This window comes from Balaenoptera ricei, chromosome 16 (genome assembly GCF_028023285.1).
Source record: "Balaenoptera ricei isolate mBalRic1 chromosome 16, mBalRic1.hap2, whole genome shotgun sequence".
NCBI lineage: Eukaryota > Metazoa > Chordata > Mammalia > Artiodactyla > Balaenopteridae > Balaenoptera > Balaenoptera ricei.
Window position 1 is genome coordinate 10,794,409 of NC_082654.1, and position 14,383 is coordinate 10,808,791.

Sequence of the window (14,383 nt, forward strand, 5' to 3'; positions counted from 1 at the left end):
GTTTCACGTCCATGGTTTTCCAACAGGGATGATTTTACCTCCCAAATGACATTTGACAATGTCTGGAGATATTTTTGGCTGTCACAAACAGGGCAGGGGCAGAGGGTGCTACTGGCATCTAGCAGGAAGAGGCCAGGGATGCCCCTAAACACTTTACAGCTCGCGAGACAGCGCCCACAGCAAAGAATTTTTAGCCAGCCTCAAATGTCAACAGTGCTGAGGTTGAGAACTCCTGTACTACATAAACTAGCACTTGGATTCTAAGTCAAAATAGAAAAATCATCCTATCTTGCCCCTCTTGATGCAGTGTGTCATTTGTCAAGGATGCAAAGTACAGCTTTGGAAGCAGCCATCAGATACTGACTCTGAAATGAATGGCTTCTCAAGGGTCCTACTCGGTAGGGTGACCAGATATGTTATCCTGCAAATTAGGACACTGACTCTGAAAGGAGACGCTATTTACAATTACTTCACGACACCGGGCATATACCTGGACAAATGGCCCCCTACTATTGAGTTCACTGTTAAAACATGCTCGTGGCAGAGGCCAGTGCAGCAGTAAAGATGAAATGCTGCCTCGTGTGTCTTGGCAGTGACTTCAAACCCTCCCAACTTAAAGGTGCATTTTTTTCCAAGAACTCCCGGACACTTCAGATTCCCAGAGGCTGTTCTGGGTCCCTCCGTCATCCACACAAGTGACATCTAGCACCATCTGTTGGTTTTCAGACACAGCTGAAAAGCTTTTGCTCTGCAGCCGGTTTTGAAAGCCCATCACTTGAACTTTGGCAATCGAGGATCTTCTACAGTTCATTTCATCTTGGCAAGCACCCTGTGAGGGAGGCCATGTGATATGGTCACTTTTAAGAAGTGTAAAGTGAGACACAGAGAGGCTGGCGCCTCTGGGGAGCAAAGCGAGTCCACGCCCAATGACTCTGTCATAAGACAGGAGACGGATGGCGTCACATAAATACACCCCCAGGGGTATATCTAGACTTCCAGAAAAACCTGAAAATTTTTTTTTACTACAACCATATCTAACTACCGTCATTGTTAACAGGCATCAGTAAAGGTGTGTCCTGAGCCAAGGAAGAGCCGAGGTGGTCGAAGGGTTCGGGATGTGCTGTCTGCACTTGACCCTTTTTTCTTCCACTCAGGAGGGCATATCAGAATGTGAGTGAAAGTTATTTCCTTGTAAGGATAACCTTGGCTGCATTCTGTTTTATTAGAAAAAAGATTTAGTCACAAGCTTTAATGTGTCGCAGTAATTGCCTGTGACCCATCTTGCTGTTGGCCATGACTCACCAGTGCTTTGGGCACCGTGCTCCAGCGTGGGGCTCCCCTCCACCGTGCTCCGTCTCTGGGGAAACGAACACAAGTAGCAAGCAATAAAACACTGTCATTAGTTTAGTTCTTATCTTAGAATTGTTTTGTTCTTGATTTCTCTTTTGAACTCAAGATCAAATCCCCTGGTTAAAGCTCGTGGGTTTTGGGAAGATAACAGTAGATATTTTGAGGCATAAAGTGTCTGGCTGTGTTAAGACTAATTATGGAGAAACGGGCTGGTGGCTAGAGAATAGTCGTGAAAGTTAAATAGGCTACAATCAGGGGTGAGGTCTTGTGAAAAGAAATGAGCTCCCCCGACCCAATCTGGAGGACGTGATGCTGATAAGGTAAAATATTAGGTTGTGAGGTTCATGTAGGGCTTTATCACACATCCTTTTAATTCTGCAATTAAAAGAGGGAAATAAGTGTGCCGTGTTTCTTTCTCCTTTAGAGAGATGGTGGAAGCTGTAGGCAGAGAGTTGCCACTGACAACCAGAAGAGGAAGATGGATGCCCCCAGCTCCCCAGAGAGCTCGCATTGGAGTTTTCTCCTCTGCTGCATTCCATTTTTCCTTGTCATGGATCCTGAGTTCTCCCTGTCCCCAGCTGAAATACACTCCCTTCTGTTTGCAGATGGCAAATGTGACAGTGCAGTGAGCTATGGGCTATAATCCAGCCTGATAGGCACCCTGGCCTGTGAGTGGAAGCCAGAAATAGTAGGCAGAAAGGCAAGCCATGGAGTTGAGGTGGCCTCCTGGAGTACTAGAGAGGCCCTGGAGAGCTCTGGAGGGCGGCTTTACAAATCAGCTTTCTTCTTCTTGTCTCCCATTCTTTGGGGCTTCTCCGTCTTTTTTTCATCTCCCATCCCCACCTCCCCAGGCTACACTCTCCCTGTGATTCAGAGCACAGCTGTAGCACTGCAGGAATCCCCTAAACTCACTTCTGTTTGGGGTTTATGGGAAGAAGTGTCTCTCTCCATAGGACCTGTGAGGTCAGCTGAGGCAAGGTAGCTGGGAGAAGAATGGGCCTGGGGACATCGGCCTGTTGGACCTTAAGAGTACAAGAGTTGAAAGTATTGATACATCTTGTTTCAATCACTGAACGCAGTGGATTTGATTGTTACCCTACATCTGTGCACATAAGAAATGTCACAGTGCTCTTATTCTCCTAAATCAACTTTAATTGGCTCTGCGCTCCCACCAACCTGACTGGCAGGAAATTCAGCCTTGCTCATGGAACAGGGGTCCTCCTTCCCCTCCTCTGGATTGTACCCAGGCTTGGAAGGTATGGCAGAGTCCAGAACATTCATCGAAGGCTCCTCTGGCCTTTGGGTCACATTCCCTGTTTAAGGAATGCATCGAGGTGCCCTTAAGGGCAGGTGGCTCCAGAGCTTCCTTGTCAGGAGATCTTTGCTGGGACCGGGAGGCTCGCTCCTGACTCATTCCCGTGGGAAGTCCTGCCTAAGCCCCGCCCACAGCCCCAGTCCCAGTGTGCCACATGGGAACAGGCCTCGGGTTCCTACTGCCCAGTCAATCCTCAAAAGCTCCAGCCCCTAAAGAAGCTCTAAGTGACCTTGCTCCCTGTCTGTGTCTTCACCATCCTGACTCCTCAAAGTCTGCCTTACCACTTCCCTTTGTCTGCAACCATCCACCGTGTCTGCAAAATGAGCCGACTTTTGTCAAAGACCGAGCTGTTGGCAGGGTTGGTTTCTTCTGAGGGCTGGGATGGAGAATCTGCTCCAGGGCTCTCTCCCAGCTTCTGGTGGGTAGCTAGCTAGCTTTGGCTTTCTTGGCATCTGCTGAATCACCCAGTCTTGACTTTCAACTTCACATGGCGCTCTCCCTGCGTGCATTCCTGTCTCCCAATATCCCCTTTTTATAAGGACACTAGCCATATTGGACTAGGGGGCCCAACCTACTCAAAGATCACCTCATCTAATTACTAATTAATTACAACTGCAATGACCCGATTTCCAAAAAAGGTCACATTCTGAGGTACCAGGAGTTAAAGCTTTGATATATGAATTTTGGGGGAGACACATTGAATCCATAACAGTGAGCAATTTGCCGCAGTTTTTCCTGAGGTTGTCCTGGTTTTAAAGTTCCATGTCCTGGAAACTTCCTCAGTCCCAGGCAAACCAGAACAGCTGGTCACCTTATTTGAAGACAATCCCGAAGAAGTAACAAAAAGTGTCCAATACTTGGTCATTAGCCCGCCGTATCTATTTCTTGGGAACCTCAAAAAAAGACTGGCTACTGGCAGATAAATTTGGGTATTCCTAGATTCCTTGGGTGACTGTCACTTCTTTAACTGTTGACACGTAGCAGAGAGTCACTAAGTGTTGATGAAATGTGAAGGAGAGATGCGGAGAGGGTTGGGCTAAGGGCCAAATGTGAGAGGAGGGAGGAGGGGTTGGACACTGGAGTATGGTGGAGAGATTACTCTTGGAAAGGAAGAGTCTGCGTAGGTGAGGTGTCTGTCTGAGATGCTGGGGTGCAGAGAGGAGGGCCTGTGGGGCGTCACACCTGAGCCCCCTGCCTCACCTGTTGAGAGTGAGCCATCATGCAGAGGAAGCCCAGCATCCAGTGATTCTAATCTCTGCCATGTTTTCTTGTTGCTACCACTGCAGAAGAGAGGGAACAAACAACTCTTTAAGTCTCCCATAAATTGAAGATGATGAAGGTCACCTCTTAGAAGGTTCTAATCATGCTTAGAACACGTGTGTTTTGCAAGTCTCCATCCAGGACTGATTACAGTGAGGACAGGGAGAATTAAATGTTGAGAAGGAAACCCATTTTAGGAGGGGGGAAGCTGGGTGGTAAGAGAAGGGGTCCCCTGTCCCCACTGTGGTCAGCTGTTGCTGCTGTTTACAAGTTGTGTTTTAGGAAACTTATGCAAATGCCTCCCGAAGGATCCCCGTGTTATTTGACATGATCTTGAAATAATCCCCTCAAAATAATTTTTCTGATTACTGATCCAGCTGATAGAGAAATCAAAATAAACTCCCTTTTGTGAAAGCCACTACTATGGACTTATAAAGGTGTCCTGGGCAGGCAAATAATTTCAGAAAAAGGTATGATTTTGATAAATCAGCAACTGCTCTTGTTAAATAATCATTCTCTTTTCATAAGACCAGAAATAAGTCACAGCTCAAGTGAGGCACAGTTAATTAGAGAAACATATTTTCTTGTTTATAGTCTATCAATAATACTATTATTGAGCAACTATTAGGTATAGAGCAAAATTTTTAGGGATTCCAAATATTTTGCCCAGAATAGGGTTTCCCTCCATTACCAGAAATTTATGAAATTTATGCCACTGTCCATATTATTAATGACCCAGTCCTGGAAGTCGTTATCTCCCTGGTTTTAATTAAAACATCTTCAGAATTGCTCCATGGCAACCCAGAACCTATTTTACAGATGGAAACACTGAGGAACCTTGTGCCTTAGAGAACCAGCCAGAAGCAGAGTCATCTCTGAACCGATCCTCAGAGTTCTGGGGACTCCACGTGCCGCTCCACATGTTGGAAGGGGTGTCTGGTTGGACAATTTCCGTGGGTCCTGGGTTTTAGAGGGGTTCACCATGTGCCATCTGTTCTTCAGTTTTGGAATCACTGCAGCACGCTTTCCTTTCTGATTAGCAAACACCACCTGCTGTTGGAAGTCAACCCAAAGGATCTGGCTGGTGTCCCATGGCAATCTGTCACCTCGCCTGGAAGAAACACCTCCCCCATGCTAGGAGTTCTCCAGGTGACACACCTCACCCTGCCTACCCTTCACTTGTCTCTCCTCCATGCGGGAGAGGGTCACAGAGGGAACCCTGAGAAAAGCCAGGAGCAGGGACGGCCAAGAGTCTCCGTGTGAGAAGGAACACCTACAACGTGGAGGCATCAGGTTCCTCTTGGGTTCTGTGCAACTACTCCCACTAATTCCAGTACATTTTAATCACCCAAAAAGGAAACTCCATGCCCATTAGCAGTCACTCTGCGCTACCCTCCCCAGTCCCTGGCAGCCATTAACTTACTTTCTGTCTCCATGGATTTGGACATTTTGCAGTTAAAGACCTACCCATTAACAGCCAAGAAAAGGAAAACTTAAGGCCCAGGATAAAAGATGGAAAACCATTTTCATGACACTTCTTCTTGACTTCTGAAAAGTAGCAGCACCCCACTCTCTCTTCTCTAACTGCAAGTCATGTCTTTCTTTTGCATCCAATGCCTACTCCCCACGGTGCTGTCTAGGGTTCAGCCCTGTTCGGGGCATCGGGGTGCGGTGTGTGGAGCTCCCTCCCTCCCTGTCATCCACTCTGTCCACTCCTGTGGCTTTGACCACCCCTTGTACCAGTGGCTGCACCACCGGTCCATCCGAGCCCAGGCCCTCCTTCTGAGCTTTGATTTTTACCAGATACACCGCTGGGTGCTTGAATTAATTTCCTATTGCTGCTGTAACAAATGACCACAAACTTAGTGGTCTAAAACAACACGAATTTATTCTCTTGAAGTTCTGGGAAGTCAGAAGTTCAGGCTCGTGTCATTGAACTGAAAGGTATTGACAAGGCTGCACTCCCTCCGGAGGCTCTAGGGGAGAATCGGTTCCTCGCTTCGTCCAGTTTCTAGAGCTGTGTCCCTCACATCCTGTGGCTCCTGGCCCCTTTCTCTGTCTTCAAAGCCTGCAGGGCAGCATCTTCAAATCTCTCTCTGCTTTGTCGTCACATCGCTTCCTTCTCTGACTCTGACTCTTGCTGTGCTCCCCCTTAATCACTTTTGCCATGGAAGGTAACCAAGTCACAGTTCCAGGTATTAGGACATGGACACGTCGGGGGACCACTATTCCGTCTTCCGTGGTACTCAGTGTATGTTCATGAGAGAGATAAAGGAAAGAAGGAAGGAAGGGAAGAGAGGAGAAAGAAGAAAAGATGCAGACAAAGCATAGTGTTTCCCTCCGAGACTCTCTGATCCACTGATTTTTCTGATGATTGAGGAGAGGGCTCCGGGAAAGGCAGGCTATTTGGAAGAGCCCCCGGTCCCAGGGAAGGACATGTTGGGGAGGGTGGTGGCAGGGCGCCTCTGTGATTCTTTTGACCATCTCATCTCTCCTCTCATCAAACTCCTTTTAGGTTAGGCCAGGCTTGGGGTGCAGGACACGGGGCAGGGAGAGAATTTGGATAATAGCAATAAGTCACGAGGAGCTAGGGGTCCCGTGGCCATTGTGGAAGTGGTGGCTGTGACCCACTGTTGGAGCAGGGCAACTCTTTCCCCTGTTTACCTACATTTCGAAGGGTAGGTCAAGGAAGCAACTGGAAGAAAATTAAGAAAACACTGCAGAGTAAGGCTTTCTTCTTTGCTTCCTCTAAATCAGAATAACTAAGACATGAAGAGTGCATATGGTCCAGCAAGAGAAGCCCTCCTAAGCCTTTCACCATTTAGCACGTTGTTTTTGTGCAGGTTCTTGCATGATGCAGCTGTCACAACTAATACACATGCAGCTGAAAACACTGCTTTGGAAATCAAAGCTTGCCATCAGATCCCAGGGTTGTGTGCATGTGAGTCAGTTTAAAAGACTTTTTTGTGGGTGTTATTTTCAATTTTTCTTTAAATAAAATGAACTGTTTACAGCAAAAATAATCACAAGATATTATGTAGATTATAACATAGGTAGAAATAAAATGTATGACTACAATAGCACAAAGGCTGGGAGATGCTATATGTAATCGTGCAGAGCTGTAATAATACTTGTAAATAGACTGGAGTAAATTTAATAGGTATAGTATATACACCTATTCCCCTTGGTTCTGTTTTGGAGAATATGTTGTTTTAAATAAAAAATTATGTTACTTAATATGGATTGGGCTTAATTTTGTTGTTTGGGCTTATCATTTTAAAATGAATCAATCAATATTTTAAAAACCTCTCAGTTTTAATTTCTAACATGATAAGTATTGATACATAACCCACAAAAACAAAAGCTCTTTTCGGTCTTCAATCTTTTTAAGAGTACAAAGAGGGAATTCCCTGGCAGTCCAGTGGTTAAGACTCAGCGCTTTCACTGCCGTGGGCCCGGGGTTTGATCCCTGGTTGGGCAACTAATATTCCACAAGCTGTGCAGCTCGGCCAAAATATAAAATAAAATAAAAAATAACCAAAATATGTCTCTAAATTAAAAAAAAAGAGAGTGCAAAGAGATGCTGGCTCCAAGATTGAGAACCATGTGCCCGTGAAAGGAACGTGTCACCCAATGTTTATTATATTCCAGATATTGACTCCAGAGTCCGTTCTCTACATATGTGACTGCCTTGCTTCTCAAACGTAAAAAAAAAAAAAAAAAAAAAAAAAAAATCAAAATTTAACATCCATTTGTAAAGAAAAAAATAGAAATTTAGGAATAGGAGGGAACATCATTACTTGATAAAGAGTTTGCCTAAAATATATGGAGATATCATACCTAAAGAGTAGAACACTATACATATTCCTTTTGAATTCAATAAAACCTGCACTGCTTCAACCACTGCTTCTATTCAACTTTGCATTAGTTTTAAGTCAGTATAATAAAATAAGAAAAAGAAACAAAATGTATGAGAATTACAAAGGCAGAAACAAAATTGCCATTATTTGCAGACAAAATTTCTGTTGACACAAAAATTTTAAGTGGATCTACAGAGAAGCTACAAGAACAAATAAGACAGTTCTATATAGTTGCTGGACAGAAGTGTAATATAAAAAATCAATATCATCCCTATATCCCAGAAACTATTACATAGAACGTGCAATTTTAAAAGAAACCTAAACTTCATATTTGTAACAGGCCTTTGCAGATAAAAGAAAAAAGGTAAACAAAAAAACTTTATTGGAAGATGTAGAAGATCTAAATACCAGTTTGTAGGTGGGAAGATTTGATATTATAAAGAAGACATATTACCTTTATTATTTCATTGCCTATCTAATACAAGTCTTGACATTGTTTTTCACAGAATTTGACAAAATGCTAAGACAAATTTGAAGAATGTGGCCATGTGTGTGGAAATGGAGAAAGCTGGGGGAATATAACCTATCTGCTAGTGAAGCAGGCACTGTAAATAAATGGGTTCAGCATTGGACAGGGAGTCCAAAGAACCGTGTCAGGCAGCCTGGAAACAGAGCCACATATATGTGTTTGAGCTGGTACATGACAGGTGGCTTTAAAATCAGTAGGGAAAGAGTAGTTCAAACAACTAGTGTGTTGGAGACTGGAGGGAACCAAAAGTGCCCACCGAACTGAGAAGGCATCTTGAGACTGAAAAATGAGACAGGTGGCGCCATATAATCAATGCATCAGTTCATTACCCTCATTAGAGGGTAAATTACAGGGCGGGATAGGGCGGTCAGCTGTCTGGAAGCATTAACACCTGCACTCTGCACTGCCGAGCGGCTACTGGGACAATTTTACTGTTATCCTAGGGTATGGGGGTAGGTGCTTGGAATCATGAAGTGCATTCCTAAGTCAAGATTTATAAATGGTAACTAGTCTCATGGGTGCCAGGAATACATCAGCAAAGGTTTTCATCATTGTTTGGGGACCAACAGAGCATAAAGGCCACCTGGTCCTAATGATTATTAAACAATATCTATTAACTACAAAGCCCTTGATGACAGAGAAGTGGTGTAACGCACCATAAAGTCCTGGGTAGGGTCAGCAGAAAGAGGAGAAACTGCGACGGCCCGAGAAGGCACTGGTTATGCTAACAGCCACACATAGTGATCCTGGGATAATGAGATCTCTTTATTTTGGAAAAAGATAACATTAGGTCATTTCCTACCATATTAAAAATTAATTTCCGTTGTGTAAAAGACACACATGTCAAAAACAAAACTATAAAACTTTTGGGAGAAAACACAAGCAAATATCATTATGACAGTGGAGAAGGGACAGATTTTTTTAATGACAGAAAAACTGCATGAGTCACAAATAAAAAGTTTCCTCAAGCCGTTTAATTAAGACAATAAACTTTCATGACAAGAAGCAGGAAAAAGCATGTAAAGATAAGAACAGATTTTGTAATCCAAGTAATTGACAAAATGTCAGTTATTAGAATATGTAAGGAATTCTTATTTAAAAAAGACAAACCCAGGGATTTCCCTGGTGGTGCAGTGGTTAAGAATCCACCTGCCAATGCAGGGGACCTGGGTTCAATCCCTGGTCCAGGAAGATCCCACATGCTGCGGAGCAACTAAGCCTGTGCACCACAACTGCTGAGCCTGCGCTCTAGAGCCCGTGAGCCACAACTACTGAGCCCGCAAGCCACAACTACTGGAGCCCAAGCACCTAGAGCCCGTGCTCCGCAACAAGAGAAACCACGGCAATGAGAAGCCCGCGCACTACAACGAAGAGTAGCCCCCGCTCGCCGCAACTAGAGAAAGCCCACGCACAGCAACAAAGACCCAACGCAGCCAAAAATAAATAAATATATAAACAATAAATAAATAAATACGTTTATTAAAAAATAAATAAATAAAACATTTAAAAAGCAAACCCAGTAGAAAGACAGGGAAAATAAAATGAAAAGGCAAGTTTTCCCAGAGGAGAAAACCTTCATGGTCAATAAATATATGAAAATATTCTCACCCTCTCACATAAATAATCAAATTTAAACATGAAACAGCAATGAGATACCATGACGTGCATCAGTTTAGGACAATTAATAAGCCCGTTCAAACCAAGTGTTGTCAAAGATGTATAGAAATGGGTGCTCTGTCCCAAAGGTGGTGGGTGTGCTGATCGGTGAAGTGACCACTCCAGAGAGCAATATGGCACCTCTAGTACGTTCTCCTCCAGAGAAACTCACATTTGCACACAACTGATATGCACACTTTGGTCACTGCAGCTCTGTTATTTCATAGGATATAAGTGGAAACCACCCAACAGTATAGGAACTGATAAATAATCTGAGGTCTGTTAGTTAAATGGAAGTTTGAGCTAGATCTACATGGAATCAAAGTGAGTACATTTCTAAGACATGATGTTGAATGAAAAAAAGCAAACAGCAAACTAAAGGAACAGTGTTATACTATTTGTCTAAATGTTTAAAAATATGCAGTCTAGTAGCGTATATGCTATCGCATGGATGGTAAAATACATTAATGGCAATAATTCATATCAGCTTTAGAATGGTGGACACCTTTAAGGAATAATGTGGGGGGGGGGGGAAATGAGAGGTGTAGTTGGGATTTAGCTGTGTTTGCAATGTTTTATTTCTGAGAGAGTCTGGAGGCCAAACATACATGGCAAAACGTTATCTGTTTAGTTTTGGTGGAAGACACCGCATGGCAGCACGTGGGCGGCCCAGGACCTGTGTTCAGTTTGAGCAAGTCCATTTCTGAGAGGGGACTCAGGTGGGCTGGGGGCTGGAGCAGTGGCTGTTGTCCAGCCTGGGGTTCAGCCAGTGGCTTCAAGTGGTGTTTCAGGGATGCTTAAAGCAACTGGCCTTGCTGGGCATCTAGAGGAAAGATGCAAGGGCAGCCGTCAAGAGAGAGGAAAGCACAGAACCACAGCAAGCTCAGTTCAGTGAAAGAGTTTTGTATAAGAGCAGCTATAGACCATCAGAAAGCAGGTGGGGAGCAGGGTTAGGCCAGAATGGGGCAGGGGGTGGACTTTTGCTTTGGGGGGAAGCTGTGCTTTTGCATTTGTTGTGATGCAGGAAGTGAGTAAATCAGATTTGTGCTTTTGAGATTACTTTGGTGTAATTTCCCCCTGAATTTCATTTTACTCAATATAGAAAATCAGTCTTGGACCAGCACTGTATTCAACTCTTCAAGTACATCTCCTTACAAATGCAAAGAGGTCCTTTGCTCCTAAAACATATATATATATACATATATATGTATATATATATGTTTTTAACATAGTTTTACAGAGGGATGCAGTTCTAGGTGATCTTGTTTCCATGTAAATCAGAAAAATAAATCAAATTATTTATCAAACGTATTCTTTAGGACATTGTGCTTATCTTTTTTTTTTTTTTTAATTGTCCTTCTATGTCTACTCTAATTATTCGATACAGGCTTCAATCTAGTAAAGGCATGTTGCTGTCCTTTTGAAACATGAAAAAGTTGTTTAATGTCAGACCATAAATGAAGAGTACTCTCTACCCCAGATTCTGACCTATATGATTTGTTTCTTCTGTTTGGTTTTACTTAATTGAAAGACTGTTTCATACATTTTTCTTTTTCCCTCATATTTATTTTCATTCTTTCTAGTCTCATTTCAGAACTCATTCAGCCATTTCTGCTTCTCAAAGCAATGCTATTCTGTTGGTAATAGAGAAAGCTCCAGGTGCAATGCTGTAACCTAATTTCAGGATATTATTAAAAGCACTTAATTCACATAATTGTGTTTGACTTGGAAAAAATGACTAAATCTTGGATTGAACTGACTGGGGCATAACTATTTCAGGGCTTGTTATTAAGAATTTAAACATTATTGGCCAATTTCTTTGGGCTGTTTGAAAGTGCCTATTTTCACTTATAATAATAGATCTCCTTGTAAAACTTTCCACAGATAGCATTTTATACTTAACAGGGGGCTGGCCTGTTTTATTTGATATAATCACTTTAATGTCTCACCTCAGATATTCTTCCATTATTTTCATTTTAAGTTTGGGGAAGAAGCCTGAGGCTTAAATGACCTGCCAAAGCTCATTGGTGGTGGGTGGCTCCTTCACTTGTCTTCAGGTTTAAAAGTCAAGTCTCCTTCCATTGTTGTCCTGTGAATTCCAAGACTCCATCTTATCCTTGAATTTGTTGTTCCACTTGTCTTCAAGACATCTGAGGATTAAGCTATCTGCCTCCCAGAAACATGGTATGACTGGTTTTTGTTCAACAATTTCTAAAATTGAAGGAGGAGGGCTAGGAATGTTTCCATTGGGTATTGATAACTCTGTTTCAAGTTGTGGTCTTTAACTAAGTCATGACGCATTATTATTCATTCCAACTGATTCTTGATATTATGGTGGGCACCAACGTTAAGTCATAATTCTAAATTATTTTCTCTACTGTGAAATCAGTAACCCTTTTTTCCCCTTTACTATTTGTATTCTTTTGGTATTGTTGTAGATTGGGGTTTCTCAACCTCAGCACTACTGACATGGAGGGAAATCCTTCTCTGTGGCGGGAGGGGAAGGCTTTCCTCAGCACTGTAGGATATAGCAGCATCCCTGGTCTCTACCCACTAGACGCTAACAGTGTACCCTCCCCCCCTCCCCAGTTGTGACAACCAAAAATGTCTCTAGGCATTGCCAAATATTCGCTGGGACAAAGTCATCCTTGGTTGAGAACCACTGCTGTCAACGATATAGGCAATGAAAGTTAGTTAGAAGCACATTTATCTATTGATCCTTGTATAATCAAGAGAAATCAGTTGAGAAAGTGTCCCAAAAGAGAGAAAAACAAAAATCTAGTTAATACAAACATAACCCCTGGGACCAGGTAATTAAAGATGTAATTAACTGGTTGTCTTACCAAAATCAATACAAATTGCAGTTTCATCCATCTTAGCTATAGACCATGTTTTCTTCTAGTGATGTTCCTGTCAGAGATCTTAGGACTAAGGATGGAGAAAACAAGCCAGGGATGGCATCTTTGGTTGCATAATAAATAAATGTGTTTGACTCACATCAATCTGATTACTCTGCAAATTTGATCACTCTACCAATTTTCCTTTATAATTGGAAACACAACAATCATTTATGATTGGGAAAAAAGGAGGTAAGGCTCTGGGTAAAGAGGCATAAATAGGAAAGGGAGAATAAAGCAATTCATTTCAACGCAAAGTGCTTCTTATTTGTCAGTGCCGTCCAGCACAGGGCTGTGTTGCGGGTAAGGCAGTGAGCTCCCTGTCACTGGAGGTGTGCAAACTGAGTTGTAGCATGGGAAATGGGGAGAGGTTAGGTCAGGCGGATCTTGATTTGAAAGCTCAGTGGCTTGGCTATAACTTCACTGAGCCTCAGTTTCCTACCTGTAAAATGAGACCACCTAACATAAAAGGTTGTTTTGAGAATGAGAGATGCCATTTACAGAAGTCCTGACTTAGGCTAGATATTCAATAAAGGGCAGCTTTGTTTCTAATTTCTGTATAGGCCCATGCTTCTGTTGGAGGGTTGGGTGGCTTCACCTCTAGACTCTACCCTGACAGACACCCAGGAATCCTGGCTACGCAGGAACTGCTCCAAAATGGCTTTATCCATCACCATAAAGCAAACATTTTGCAGTACCCATTAGATGCATATTGTTATTAACTTTTCCCTGAAAGTATCCTTGACTGTTTCATGGGTTGAGAAAAAGAACGAGCAAGAAGAATAATGGTTAAGTGCTCCATTCACTGAATCCTGGTTTATGGCAGCAATAAAAACAGTGCGTTATCCAACCATAGCGTCTATTTTTAAGTAAGTTAAGCTTAGCTTACACTATGCAGACCTGCATGGAAATGTGGACTTGAGTGTCCGGAAGCGTCTCGGGGTAGGTTATGCTGGCCCGGCTTCCTGGCATGAGATGCTCGGGTGGGGGGGCGGGGTGAGGGGGCAGGGGTGTGAAGAACCACAGGCAAGGAGAGAATGCCCTTCTCCTATTGCTGGAAAGCTTTCCCTCTGCACAACCCTCCGCAGCTGAGAAGGGCCACCAGACCCGGAACAAAAGAAACCAACATACCTGTGTCGACCACAATCTAGGTCTTACTTTGTCATTCATCAAAACGTTTACTATTTCAAACTCTTTTGGTTCCAAAGAGAATACTTCATCAGCAAGGCTCTTGAGTGCTGGAGCAGGGTGTAGGCTAGTGGTTTTCAATTACTTTCAAAGATACGGACCCGTCTCCATACATCAAACCTCCCAGAGGAGACTGACCTGTAAGACAAACGAAAGGGACGCCCTCTGGCTGAGGGAGGGGTGGGAACTGGAGCTTTGCAGTCTGTCCACCTCCTGCTGCACAGCTCCCCCTAGTGGCCTGGAGGCATCCCCTTGAGCCTCTAGGGCTCCTGCAATCCCGGTCGAAAACCAGCGGTCTCGGCCATTTCAAATCCCTTTCTTAAGAGCC

General features: G+C 43.4%; 1 long non-coding RNA gene across 1 annotated transcript; it reads right to left on the minus strand.

Annotated features, from left to right (window-relative positions):
• Window positions 1–1,275: 1,275 nt before the first annotated feature.
• On the minus strand, window positions 1,276–14,159 carry LOC132350241 (uncharacterized). Its single transcript, XR_009497881.1, has 3 exons — window positions 13,999–14,159; window positions 3,866–3,945; window positions 1,276–1,357 (listed from the first exon to the last, which is right to left on the minus strand). It is a non-coding gene; the product is annotated as an uncharacterized LOC132350241 (long non-coding RNA).
• Between the last annotated feature and the right edge of the window lie 224 nt (window positions 14,160–14,383).